This window comes from Apus apus, chromosome 1 (genome assembly GCF_020740795.1).
Source record: "Apus apus isolate bApuApu2 chromosome 1, bApuApu2.pri.cur, whole genome shotgun sequence".
NCBI lineage: Eukaryota > Metazoa > Chordata > Aves > Apodiformes > Apodidae > Apus > Apus apus.
The window spans coordinates 70,056,770-70,069,269 of NC_067282.1; the positions used below are offsets into that span (position 1 = coordinate 70,056,770).

The 12,500-nt window shown below is 49.6% G+C and overlaps 1 protein-coding gene across 4 annotated transcripts in view; it reads left to right on the top strand.

Moving 5' to 3' along the window:
- The first annotated feature begins 455 nt into the window (after nt 1-455).
- Nucleotides 456-12,500, top strand: part of LOC127380077 (galactosylgalactosylxylosylprotein 3-beta-glucuronosyltransferase 1-like) — a 31,716-nt gene continuing 19,671 nt past the window's right edge. For 2 of the 4 annotated variants that reach the window (XM_051608506.1, XM_051608510.1), the window contains exon 1: nt 1,132-1,164. The gene's annotated coding sequence lies outside the window, so the exon portion shown is untranslated. Of the gene's footprint in view, nt 496-1,131; nt 1,165-12,500 lie in introns of those variants that run through there. The other 2 variants (XM_051608508.1, XM_051608507.1) reach the window with 2 other exon arrangements.

The following is a 12,500-nucleotide window of genomic DNA, read 5'->3' on the forward strand; positions in this document are numbered from 1 at the left end:
CCGGCCCGGGCGGCCTGGCGCTCCCGCCGCGGTGCCCGCGCTGCGGCGGTGCCGGCCCCGCTCCCCCTGCCCCCGCCCCCGCCCCGGGGGGCCCTTCAGGCCGCCCCTTCCCCCCAGCCCGGCTCCGCTCTCGCCCCTTCCCCGTTTAAGGTGGCCCCGCGGGATGATGCGTGGCGCGCAGGAGGCGTCCGCGGGCGGCCCTCGGCGCTCCCCCCACCCCCCGGCACGGGGTGGCCTTAAATCGGCTCCGCGCCGCGCGTAGCCGCATCGCCGGCGCCGTCTGAAGGCGGCCGCCGCCATCCCCCGGCAGCGCCGACGGCCGGTCCCAGTTCCCAGCTCCCGCTCCCGGCGCGGCGAGGAGGAGGAGAAAGAGAAGGAGGAGGAGGAGGAGGAGGAGGACACCGCCGCCCGGCGGCGGGTTATGCTCCCCCGGCAGCCCCCGGCGCGGTGCCGCCCCACGCTCGGCTCCCCGGCATCTCCGCCGCACCTCGCTAGGTAAGCGGGAGAGCCTCCCGGGCATCGGGTGTTTGTTTTTTTTTTTTGGGGGGGGGGTGGAGGGGAGCACCGGGGATGGAGGGGTGACCTTGCGGTCCTCTGAGTGTCCAGCGCTTGGAGCTGAGAGGGGTACCCTGCCCCGCCGGGTCCCCAAACTTCACCCGTGCTCCTCGTCCAAGCCGGCTCCGCGCTTCACGGGGAGCCCCTCTCCTGGCACCCCCTCCCTCGGCCCGGCCACCTTCCCCCAGGAGCAAGGTCTCACGCTCAGACTGGAATTTTCCAGCTGTGGGGAGGTGCTCCCCAGTCCTGGTTGTTTCTCCACCCGTCGTTGCAGCAGCCCCCGAGTTAAAGCCGGGGGGGATCTCCGAGCGGGTCGCCCAGACGCGGGTCCCGAGCACCTTGCTGCCCGCCGAGGGGTTTTGCTGCGCCTCTTCGTGACAGACGGGGAGGGAAACCCGAAGCGCAGAGGGCCGGCGGGGTTTGTGCGCGGGAACACGCAGCCCTTGGTGGGAAGCGACCCCGAGCTGGCATCCCCGTGAGGAGCTCTGGAGAGGTGGACTGAGAGGGGACAGGAGCAGGAGGGCTGGGGAAGGTCTCTGCTCCTCTTCATCGCTGCATGGCGCGTGCCTGCTGGTTTTATGGAGCAGAGTTCAGGGTGGATGTTCCTAGGTGAGTTTGAAAATACTTTTTTGGGTTGTTTTTTTTTTTGGCTCTCCTGCCACCTGCCCATCCAGCTCGGGGACAGGAGAAGAGGGGTAGGCTCAGCAGCTAGTGCATGAGAGGGAGAAACCTCCAGGTGCTGCAGACCTGGAGGTAAGCAGCTGGTTCCTCAGTTACTCCTTGGGCAAACCTGCCAAGGGGCAGTTTCTGCGCATGCTTGCGGGAAGGGGTGTTTGGATCAGTGGGGCAGCACCCAGCAGCACCGTAGGAGAGCAAGAATGACATGCGATAAATGCCCATCCAGCAACTCAAAGCCTGCACAGCTCAGTGAGTGAGTGAGTGAGGGGAGCACAAAGATGCAGGCTCTGCAGGTGCTTTCAGCGCCTTTCCTGGATCCAGGGAAGGCCTCCTTGTGCAGAGCACGTACGTGGACAGTGTAGCAGGGCACAGCGGCTTCACGTGCAAGTCTGATCACCCACCGCTGCTTGAGCTCAAATCTCATCTGGTGCAACAGGGAAAAATGGATGGTGAGATTCATGACTTGTATCCCAGGATGTCCAAACAGCCTGAGACAGGGCGGGCAGCTGGGGGCGCGTAGTGAGTTGGGAGATGGGTGCACAGAGACAGCAGGACGGGATCCTTGTAGAAGGGAGGCCATCGTTACTCCAAAATGAAATACCTTGGTAGGCGATCATGGGGAGATCAGTCTCAGTTAATAGAGAGGGTTACAGGGCAGGAGGGGGGCACTGGCAGAGCTGCGTGTGACAGCCTGTGTCACATCTGTTTGCAGCCGTGTATGCTGCCAATTCCCGTTTCTCTGTGCCTTGAAGCAGGATGCGGGGGCTGGGACAGCTTTTGCTTGGAGCCTGCTCCATGATTTCCTGGAAGCTATCTGGTAGTGGGCATGCCTGGGACGCTGTGCTGGCCCGGCGTGAGGCCAGGAGCCCGGTGGCTGTCATTCCTCCTCTCCCTCCCAGGAGCAACTTCAGTGTGGCTTTCAGGGCACTTCAGTCTGTGCTGAATCCACACTCCGCAAGACAGTCAATGCACAGAGGTAGATGGGCTGAGTAGCTAGCACGTAGTTAATCAGGTGTTTCAGGAATCGGATGAAAGCAAATTAAACCTCTTGGCTTCTTTTAACATTTCCAGTATAGTAGTAATAATAATTGCAATAACTGGTAAACCATTTAGGCAACCTTGCAAACCCAAAACAAGTCAACTGGCTGATACAGAGCACAGCTGAGATGCAGCCACCTGTACAGCAAAGGGCCTCAGCCGGACTTGCAAGACATTCAGCAGCCACAGAATAGAAAGTAAAGCAGTTGGGCTGTGGACCTGTGCTTCCATGGCAAGGATTTCTAGTGAGTGAGGCTCCTGCACCTTTGGGCTTTGTTACGATGTCATTTGGGAAAGACTGTTGCCTAGGGAGCTTTGCAGAGCTAAATGTCTGCAAGAGAGAATATGCTTCCACAGTGTACAGCCCTTGAATTCACGTTATTTCTATGGTTTGGGAATGTTTTTGTGACTAGCACTCGTGAGTTTAATGGGGTCTTCTCTGCAGAGTGTTTCAGGTAGTATTGGACAGCTCAAGGCTGTATCTCCTGTGTACCCAGCATCCTTTCTTCTTGCCTGTGAAGCATCAGTGGAGGTGCTTTCTGGCAGGGAACTTCCCTCTGCTTCAGCAGCAGACCAGGAGATATCCTAAGTGTCCGAGAGCAAAGTAGTACCAAGCAGGCAGCTTGCTGGCAGAAACCTGGGGTGGATTCACTCCAGTTGAGCTCTTGGATGGCTTTCCTGCCCTCTTCACCACAGTAGTCACCTGCCAGCAGCACTGCCCTGCACATCCCCCTGCTTCTCAGTACCTTCATAGCTGTGGCCCCACTGCCCCTCTCCCTCAGGCACTGGTGCTGCAGGTACAGTCACCTCCAGCTTCCCACAGATGCCTCAGGAGACAATGTTGCCATCCCAGCTGTGATAAGCCACCCCATCTACCTTCCAAAGCTTCTTTCCAAGGCCTTTTCTTCCTCCTCATCAGCACTCTCGGTTTTCTTTCCTATTCCCAATATTTAGGAGCAATAAAGAGATCTTCTGATGTAAGCTGCAAGCCTTCATATGTATGCCTTTGAGGGATGAGATAATTGATAGGCTCCAAAGATGCCCTTTCCTGAGCATGCAAAATTGCTCTTGGGAAAGCTCTGCAATTATTCTGCAGGATGTACACAGGAAAGATGATATCTGTCCCCTTCCTCCTTGTATGTAATTGTTCCTAATAAAAGAAGAAGCCCAAAAGGGTAGTAATAAGGCAGACTGGAAGCTGGGTCCCATGCATCTGCAGGGCCCTGGAGAAGTCTAGAATCACTCTGCCCTTTTTGCTCCTGGCCTTTCTGTCTAATAATAAGCGTTATGCTTGTCTGTGCTGCTTCCCATCCTGAGATCTCAAAGTACTCCCTGTACGTGATTAAGAGTGCTCCCTGCCCACATACAGAGCTGTTCGTCAGGATGACTGCCCCCACCTTACAAGGGAGACACTGCAGCTGATAGCATCAGAGCTGAGACAGCCCCAGTCTGTCTCCCAGGCAAGGCCCCTGCGTCTCTAAGAAGCACTTGCTGGGAAGTAGCTCATAGAATCATGGAGTCATAGAGTCACAGAATTGTTTGGGTTGGAAGGGACCTTAAAGGTCATCTAGTTCCAACCCACCCAGCATGGGCAAAGACACTTCCCGCTAGTCCAGGTTGCTCCAAGTCGCATCCAACCTGGCCTTGAACGCTTCTGGGGAGAAGGTCTCCACAGCTTCTCTGGGCAACCTGCTCTAGTGCCTTACCACCCTGTAGTGAAGAACTTCCTCCTAATATGTAATCTAAATCTTCCCTCTTACAGTTTTAGAAATAAAAATATTAAAATGTAGCTGTTAGCTCAGCCTAACAGGACTGTGACTGAAAACCTACCAGTACCATAAGAGACTTTAAGTACAGCATATGGATGAGGTCTGTGGTTATCAGCACCCTCCTCTTGGGCACAGGCATTACTGCCTGCAGCCCCCTCTTCAAAAGAGATGCTGGTCAGACCCCACTGATTCCTCCAGACTGGGGTATGTCTCCAAACTGCACCCTAACCCATGGTCAGCACATTTACGAAAACTGGGTCCTCTATCCTTGCATGCTGTTTTAAGCTGTGCCGGCTCATAATTAAGAGCTTGAAGTCTCTTCTAGCTCACTCTCATGTGACATTAGTGCTCCCAAAGGTTTTTCCATAAGAGCTCAAATTTATCTACTTTGCCAATGTTCCCAAGTGTTCAATCAGCTGCCTTGATGGCTTCCTCCGCCACACAGTGTGGGGGGCTGTCTGAGATGCTGCTCCCTGACATAAAAACAATGCACTCTGCACATTCCTCAAATTTATAAAATGCGAGCTAATTTTCCTCAGGAGATGCAGCTTCCTGGGGCTGTAACACAGAGCTGGGATCTGCAGCTCCACACATGGACCTCTAGGTTTTGCTTGCCGTTCATCCCTCCTTTGAGCAGGTAATCCCACTAATGCCTGATGCACATAGAGAGATTTGTTAAGATGGGGCTACTTAGCTCAGGGAGACAAACGAAGAAGGACATCAGGGTGAAAAACAAAGCAATCAACAATGTAGAAGAGGGAGAATGAATGCTTCTCTGCATCTTGGTAGATAAACTGGATTGCATTCGGGAAGAGGTGAAAGGTAGCAATTTGATAAAGTAATTATTTTCCCATGCTGGGCGTAGTGACATATGGAACTCGCTGCTACAAGATGTTGCTGGTGCTGAGTGTAGGATTTGGGAAAAGAGGAGACGTTTTGATGGATAGTAGATCATTTATCACTGGACAGGACAAGTCCGTTTGAATTAGATCTAAATCTTCAGGCTTCAACATCTCACAATTGTCTAGCATAGGATTTCTTGTACCTTCCAAAACTCACAACATTGATCTGTTTAAGAGACAAAGGACAAAAGGAGACAGACATGTTCAAGTGAAGATCACTGGGGCTTATTTTCATTTCCATGCAGAAGCAAAAAATATGTGTTTTCCAGCCTGTGTGACACTTAGCTCTCATAGGTTTGTTTTTTGTCAGCTGGAGCAGGTTCAGGTTAAGTTCTGATGAGATTTGAGCTGGTCCAGTGGTGCTTAGGGTGCTGCTTTCTTCTGCCTGTGCTGTTGATTTTAACAGACTGCCAGCATCCTGCCCACTTCGTGTGGTGCTGCTTAATGAATAGTGCTGCATTACAAAAGGAAATGGTGCTGTCCTATTCTTCGGATGTTGCCCCTTGGCAGTGAGAGCAAGGGCGTTTATTCCCAGTACAGTCAGCCTCTAGCCAAGCAAAGTGCTGGGATTACTTGGAGCTGAACAGGGTTAGCAGTCAGACAATCTCAGCTCTGGATAAAAGATTTTAGAGCAGCAGTGTTGTCTCATTCTCTAAGTTCATGGTGGGTTTGTGTGTGGGAGTACAGGGCACATGGGAACGGAGTTTTGCTAGCAAAGCGGGATTGCTCCTTGGCAGTCCTTGTGTGGGAGAACTTGGAGGAAAAGCCAAGGACCGTGCAGGCAGCAGGAGCTTGCAGACCCTGCTTCCTTTGAGGTGACTGTCCCCACGTGGCATTACAGGGCAGCCTGGCTCCTGGAGACACTGTCTCTAAGCACAGGGGTAGACAGGCAGTTTTAGCAAGGTCCTCCGTGTCCGACAAAAATCTCCTGATAACCTCTTGCTATAAACAGCACAGCTGAGCCTTGCCCAGCAGGAGCAGAGGTTGCTGGTTCCTCTCCCCCTTCATGCCCCTGTCATTAAAGTAGGGTAGTAAATATTAATCTCACCCTGAGCCTTCCTCATTCTGAAAGTATGCTAAAAAACAGCTGTAAAGGGATATTTCTTCTGTAAGTGGCAGATTTAACTTATTATTATGGTTGCATCCATAGCTCTGGGTCAGGCAGCAGTGCTGGGTTTGCTGCAAGAGGGGAAAGCCCTTCCTGAAGCCCTGGCTGTGACCACAGCAATAGGAGTGTCATTCATCGGGACAAAACTGCACAAAGTGCCTCCTGGGAGGCCGGTGCTGGGCGAGCCTGGGTGGCAGCAAGGTTGTCCTCTCGGCTGTGCTGGGGTCGCTCCCTCACTGGGGGTGGTCCAGCATAGTGCATTCATTTGGTCCTCCCCTCCACATTATCCCACACGAACTGCCAGGGTGATCTTAGCTTTCTCCCTCCTGATACCCCATTCCCTGGATCCTTCCCTCCTGCAGCCCTTCCCCCAGCCCAGATCCACACAAAGGTGAAAAGGAAGGAGGCACCGATGACTTCCCTGTATCTGCCAGCTTCCCTCTCCACCTCTGACGTGAATGAGGCCCTTCATGTGCTCCTCTTGAGCAAACACAGATGCTTTTGTTTTATGGGCTGGTGGGACGGGATGGAATTAATAAATCAGAGCGCCAGTGCTGTGCTGCCACATTCCTGCAATTTTAAGGCAAGATCTGAGAAAAAAAAAGAAGTGAAATAGGCAGTCCCTTCAGAGAGATGCTTTGACTGTGCCTTCTGCTTGCTGTCCCACTTGGTCCTCTGCTTCCGAGCCTTTGTTCATTTTTCCTCCTCTTTTCTCCTGCACTCTCATCCCCTTCAACATAATCTCTCCTGTTCCATCTCTTTCCTTTGGGAATCACTTTAAGTCATGCCTTAATGTATCACCTACACCCATTTTTCTTCCCTCACCTGCCTTCCATCTGCGCTTCCCTTACCCCCACCACACACCGAGGTCCACCCAAGGCCTGTGCATTCAGGTATGAAGTTCAGTGTCCCTTGTGCAAGTCCAGGAGCCAGGAATGCCTCTGCTCTTATACTGTGGACCAAAATGGGTTTTTTTTATGCCTGCTTCCTCCTCTCTGTCTCCATTTCTTCTCATAAGGAGAACGGTGCTGCCTGAGTGGCTCAATTAATGACTCTGGGAATAAGAATAACACCAAGTATTGCTGTTGTTGTCTCAGACATGGTATTTAACAGTGTTCTTGTGAGCAAGATTAGATCCCGCCCCATAACTGGTGGGCCCTCTTTATCCTTGAAGGGTAACCAGAAATTCTTTGCCTAAAATTAATTCTTTTGAGCCAGATAAGAAGTTTTTAACATCTCTACCTGGCTACCATCAGGTAGTAAGAGGCTAGGAGGCTCTTTTTTCTCCCCTATAATTAGCTAACTGTATGTTGGGCTTCAGGATGTGTGGTTAGTATAAGCTACTGTCAAGGGACTGAGACACTTTAATTGCTGTGAGTGTTGGTTGTTTGGCTTTTTTTCCTAATGAGCTTAGGCCCTTGAAAAGTCATTTCCCCAGAGTGTTTATACATTGTTGTGCTTATCTTACCTGTGGGGGAACTGAGGCACTGAAGCAGGTGAAATTATTTGCCCAAATCTTAATACTTGCGCATAGTTGAAGCCAGAAAAATAACCAAGAAATCTTGTTTCACAGTTGAGTGCTTTATCCTCTGGCCTTGGAGGAGACCAGCAAAGACCTTTATCTTGTTTAGGTGAGTGGATAGTCATTCCAAGAGGACTCTGGGGCAAGGGTATCTTTCTGTATTAATACGTGTCTTAATGAGTCCTGTTGCTAAGCACCTTCAATGACAGATCATGGATCTTCTTCACTAAGCATTGAAATAATTTTTTAATCATTAAAGCTAATATAGAATCCTCAGAAATATCCAAATCTCACAGCAGGGGCTCAAATTAGAAAGCAAACAGAAACCAAATCCTCATTATCCCAGTGCACCTCTTCAAAGCCCACAGGCAGCATCTGCTGAAGTCAAACATGAGCCCGACTGAGCTGAATCTCGGGGCTGGGCTGGGCAGTCAGAAGCAAACTGGCAAATCCTACTGGTCCAAGGCCCACAGCAAGTTTCTTTCCTGCCTTGTGCCACCTTCTCCTCTCTATGGAGCAACAGGAAAGGAGGTAGGGGTGTTAACCACTGACTCCAGGTAGCTGAGGTATCCCCTGGCAGATATTTAGAAAGGAGAAATAACTTGCTTTTTGGCAAGTGCTGTCAAGTGGCAGATCTCATCCTTGCCAGCATTTCCCCCCATCCCTTTTTTTTTTTTTCTCCCTAGGTATGTCATGTGTCCTCTCCAGTCCCCAGCCCCCTGCTCTGCCTTTACTCACATGTCTCCCTCCCCTCCATCCTGGAATACCACCACCTCTTGCACTGTAGCAGCCCATAGGCTCCTCCATGGCTCTTCCAGTAATCCCAGTGTGTTTTCCATTCTGGTTAGCAACTCTTGTGCCATCTCATGTTTTCCTCAGACCTGCAGTGCTTGGAAACATGTTATCAAAAGATAAAAGGAGCTTTCTTCACAGCAGAAGCTCCCTGTTAGAACAAGAGTCCTGGAGCATTAAGGAGAACACAACAAATCTCTTTATGCATCAACAGCTCCATTACAAGGGAAGGCACAGGACACTGGTAAGCACTTTGCTAAGATCCAGTCATCACTGCTGACCTCTTTGCTAAGAAGGCTTTTGTAGGTGAATATAGTTTACCCAAAAGGATTCTTCGGGAAACGATAATTTAAAATTGTTCTTACCGTCTCCGAGAGCCTTTGTGCATGGTGCTCCTTTCTCTTGACACCCTCTTGAGAACAAATCCAGTACTGTTCATAGATCATGACCAGATTCTCCACATGTGCTCCCAGTCATATTAGCCTGCTAGACAAACTGCACACTTCATCCCACCTTGGAGCCTCTTCTGGAAGTGCTGCAGAGGACCCTGTGTCTCTCCTGTCAACACCTGCTCTCATTCTGCAGTAGATAAGCTGCCAGCAGCTTCATAGTCCAGCAAACCAAGCTTCTCTTGAAGTCAAACCTAGTCCTGTAGCTTTGAAACACTGTTGGGAAATAGTCACTAGGCATGGTTTCTGCTCGTTTGTATTCCCTTCTGCATTGCACTTACTAGACAGATAAAATCTGACTAGGTATTTCTCACCTAACCCAAATATAGGTCCTATCCTGAGTTTATCAGGACAAACAAAAATGGCCTAGAAATTAGTTACAGTGGCAGAACAAGGAAGCCTTCTACCTTCCCATGAGGTTTTGGGATGTTTCCTCTGCCTAGGAGCTGTTGCTGACTCTTCAGGGGTATTTTTTGCAGACCTGTTAGGGGATGGAAGTAGTTCACATGTGCATGTGGGAAGCTGGGAGTGCCTCACCTGGCTTGTTGACCTCCGCAAACATCCTCACTGAGAACTGCTTATGGCCTTGTCCTGTTTCAGCTCAGAAACACCAAGGTGTCTGTTATGCTGAGGACACACAAGATGACCATTGACAGAAGACCAGCATGACAGGCACCAGCCAGAGACGCACGATGTGTGCGTGCCTGCAGGGGTTTGGGAAGGAAAGGGGGTAGGGTCAACCTTAGTAATATCATCCTAAGGTTACCCAAATTTGGGTAACACCCAGCATCCCTCTGCTGGCAGAGACTTAAGTTGAAGAAGGAGACTTTACTACAGAAAGAGAGAAAAGACTGTTCACCAGTGACATAATGTAGGAAATCTGGTGAAGGACAAAGACTGTGAACAGCAACCAGAAGCACAATCTGAGGGCAGGAGATCATTATCCAGCAAGGACAAATCAGACCCCTGTTTAAGCCATTCCTGAGCTTCTAGAGATCCAGTTTCTAGTTTTGCAGCGGCCTCTTTAACCATCATTGCTGACTGTGGGGAGACCATGCGCTGACTCAAAGCTTTTAGATAGCTAGAGGTTGCTTTCCTTTCCCCAAGACAAGGAGAGAGCCAGATTCACCCCCAGAATCAGGAGAGATTCAGATTCCCCTCTTAAGATGTTTGTCTGCCCTGGTGTTTCAGGCCAACCTGATTTGCCTTTGATACAAACTCCATGGGCTCTCAAAGTGCAGAGAAGAGTTAAAAAAAAAAAAAAAAAAGCCAAGTTCATCTTTCCCCTCCAGCCAGAAGTAAATGTTCCTCAGTTATTCTGCCCAAGGCCGACTGGCAGCCCATGTATGTGGAAGTGTGGTAGGAAGGTCCCACTCCCCAGCAGCCCTGAGAGCAGAGATGTAAGAGCTGGGGCGAGGCATTTCCCAGTATTTTCTTGCTGGTATTTTTTGTCAAGATCACACTCCAAGCTCAAGGGACAGAGCAGACAACTTACAAGCTGGGAGGGTAGCATCAAACCCTTATTGCATCCAGGTCTTGAGCAGCCTGAAGCACACAAATTCACAGATAAGCCCATGAGAACAATACAGCATAGCCTGACCTCCCTCCTAAGACAAGGTTTATAGACACCATGTGCAAAGACTACTTTCAAGTGCAGTTAAGGAACACAGCAGAGTGCAACCCCTAGACACACAAGCCCTATAGCAAGCCCTAGAGAGAGAGGAGTTTGTTTCATGTCCTGTGAGCTTGTCTGCCCTCCATTTCTTCACAGCCTTCCTTGCCTTCCCAACAGAAAAGCTCCTTCTATTTTAACAGTGCAGGACATGGAAAGCCAGAAACCTACACCTTTTCTTTCTGGTAGGACTGTATTGCTGTCAGAAAGGGGTATTTGGCTTTTGCTACTACTCCTTAGCTCCCTCCATTTGCCCAAATACATCCACTGTGAAAGAAAAACTTACTCCTATCATGATGTAGAGTTGTCTTCTGGCAGCTGCTGCTGCCAGTGTCTAAGTTAGATATTTCAACTATTGCACTGACTGCTCCCCTGGCATTCCCAGAAGGTGGGAATCATATGGGTCTTGTGATCACAGATGCCTTGGGCACCTAATTTGGAAGTGCCCTGCCTTTGGTCTGGAGTCAACAGCTTCACTGTTAGGGCAGCGAAGGACAGCCTCAGCAGGACACTGGCCATGGCCTTCCTGCCCCTTCTTTCCTTCTCTCCTCCCTTTTCATTTCACATGTGGAGGGCAGGAGAATAAACACTGTCGTCTTTCCTCTAATTTTCATGCTGATGTTTCTCTTACTAGAATCCAAGCTATACAGATCAGCTGCAGCATTTAAGGTACGAATCAGGCAGCGGACCATAACGTATATCTATTGCAAAAGACAATTCCCTAGGTGCCACTTTATTTCTTCATTCTACATTTGTTTTTTAAAGTGTCTGCATGACACTCGGATGCCGCACAGCAAGTGGCAAATCTAATGAGTGCTGATGATTTATTTGGAGGAAAGGATCAGAATTAGCATTTGGGACCATCAGCTTGTTACAGAGCGAGTGCATTTCATGCAGCTTAGAGAGCTGCGAAAGCAAAAATGTCCATCAAGGAAACCAAGGTGGTGTTCCTCCTCTTTCCACTTCTCACTTAAGCAACATCTGCATGATGTGGTGGCAACTTACCAGTGCTGGCCAGCATCCATTCTGTGTTAATCCATGGAGCGGCCACCCGTGTAAACATTCGGCCTAAATTTGCTGTTGGCATGATGTTTTTATTGATCGCATAATTCAGGCAGCATTCCCAAATAAAAACTCTGTGGGATTGTTGTCCATACACATGCTCTACCCGCAGTTGTTTCCATGCAATAAGCGGTCTGGGCTCTTGATTCTTCAAGGTGCCAGCACACACATGTAACCATTCCAATGGTAGTATTTCCTCAGGTTTTGGGAAGACAGTAGACACCTTTAGCCACCTCTGTGCTTTAAATGGCATAATTGCTGTTCCAGTCATTTGCAGTGTGATTTCTTCCACAGCAGTTTTTCCTTGGGTTCCTTTTGCCCTCCCTAGGAGTAACTGGGAAGTCCAGCAGGGAAGAGCATTTTGACATCACCTTTGAAAAAAGGAGGAAAACAAGCTGTCTGAATCAATCAGGAGTGTGCATTAGTGATAGTGTGTTCCTCTGGAGGTCTGCATTTGATGTCATATTGACACATAGCTAAGATCAAAGCCCATCTCTGCATTCGGACTGCTACCAGAGGAACAGCTGTGGCCTTTGGGCCCCATATCTTTACAAGGAGCTTGTGATCAACATGATTTTTTTTTTTTCCCCCAAGCAAGCACCTGTGAAATGTAATTATCCATCAAATGATGCCTAATGCCTTTTTCTCTGAAAATGTAATTCCTCTCTGTCTTTGAAAATGTTCTGGAAGCAAGTACTATGGGTTTTTCCTTTCTGCTTTTGTAAGAAACCTGTGAAATGACAGCTCCTGCTCCTGCTGAACAGGCATCAGCTGTTAACTCAGTAGGGAAAGCTCTAGATGAAATGTACAGATACTTTGGAGCAATCCAGTGTTGGTTTTGCTTCCTTAGAATTATTTTGCCCTCTTGGAAAAAAGAAAGCGCTTTTTTTTTTTTTTTCTTGGATAATGCAGATATTGGGCTGATTCACACTGATATGTTGGAAATTATTCTT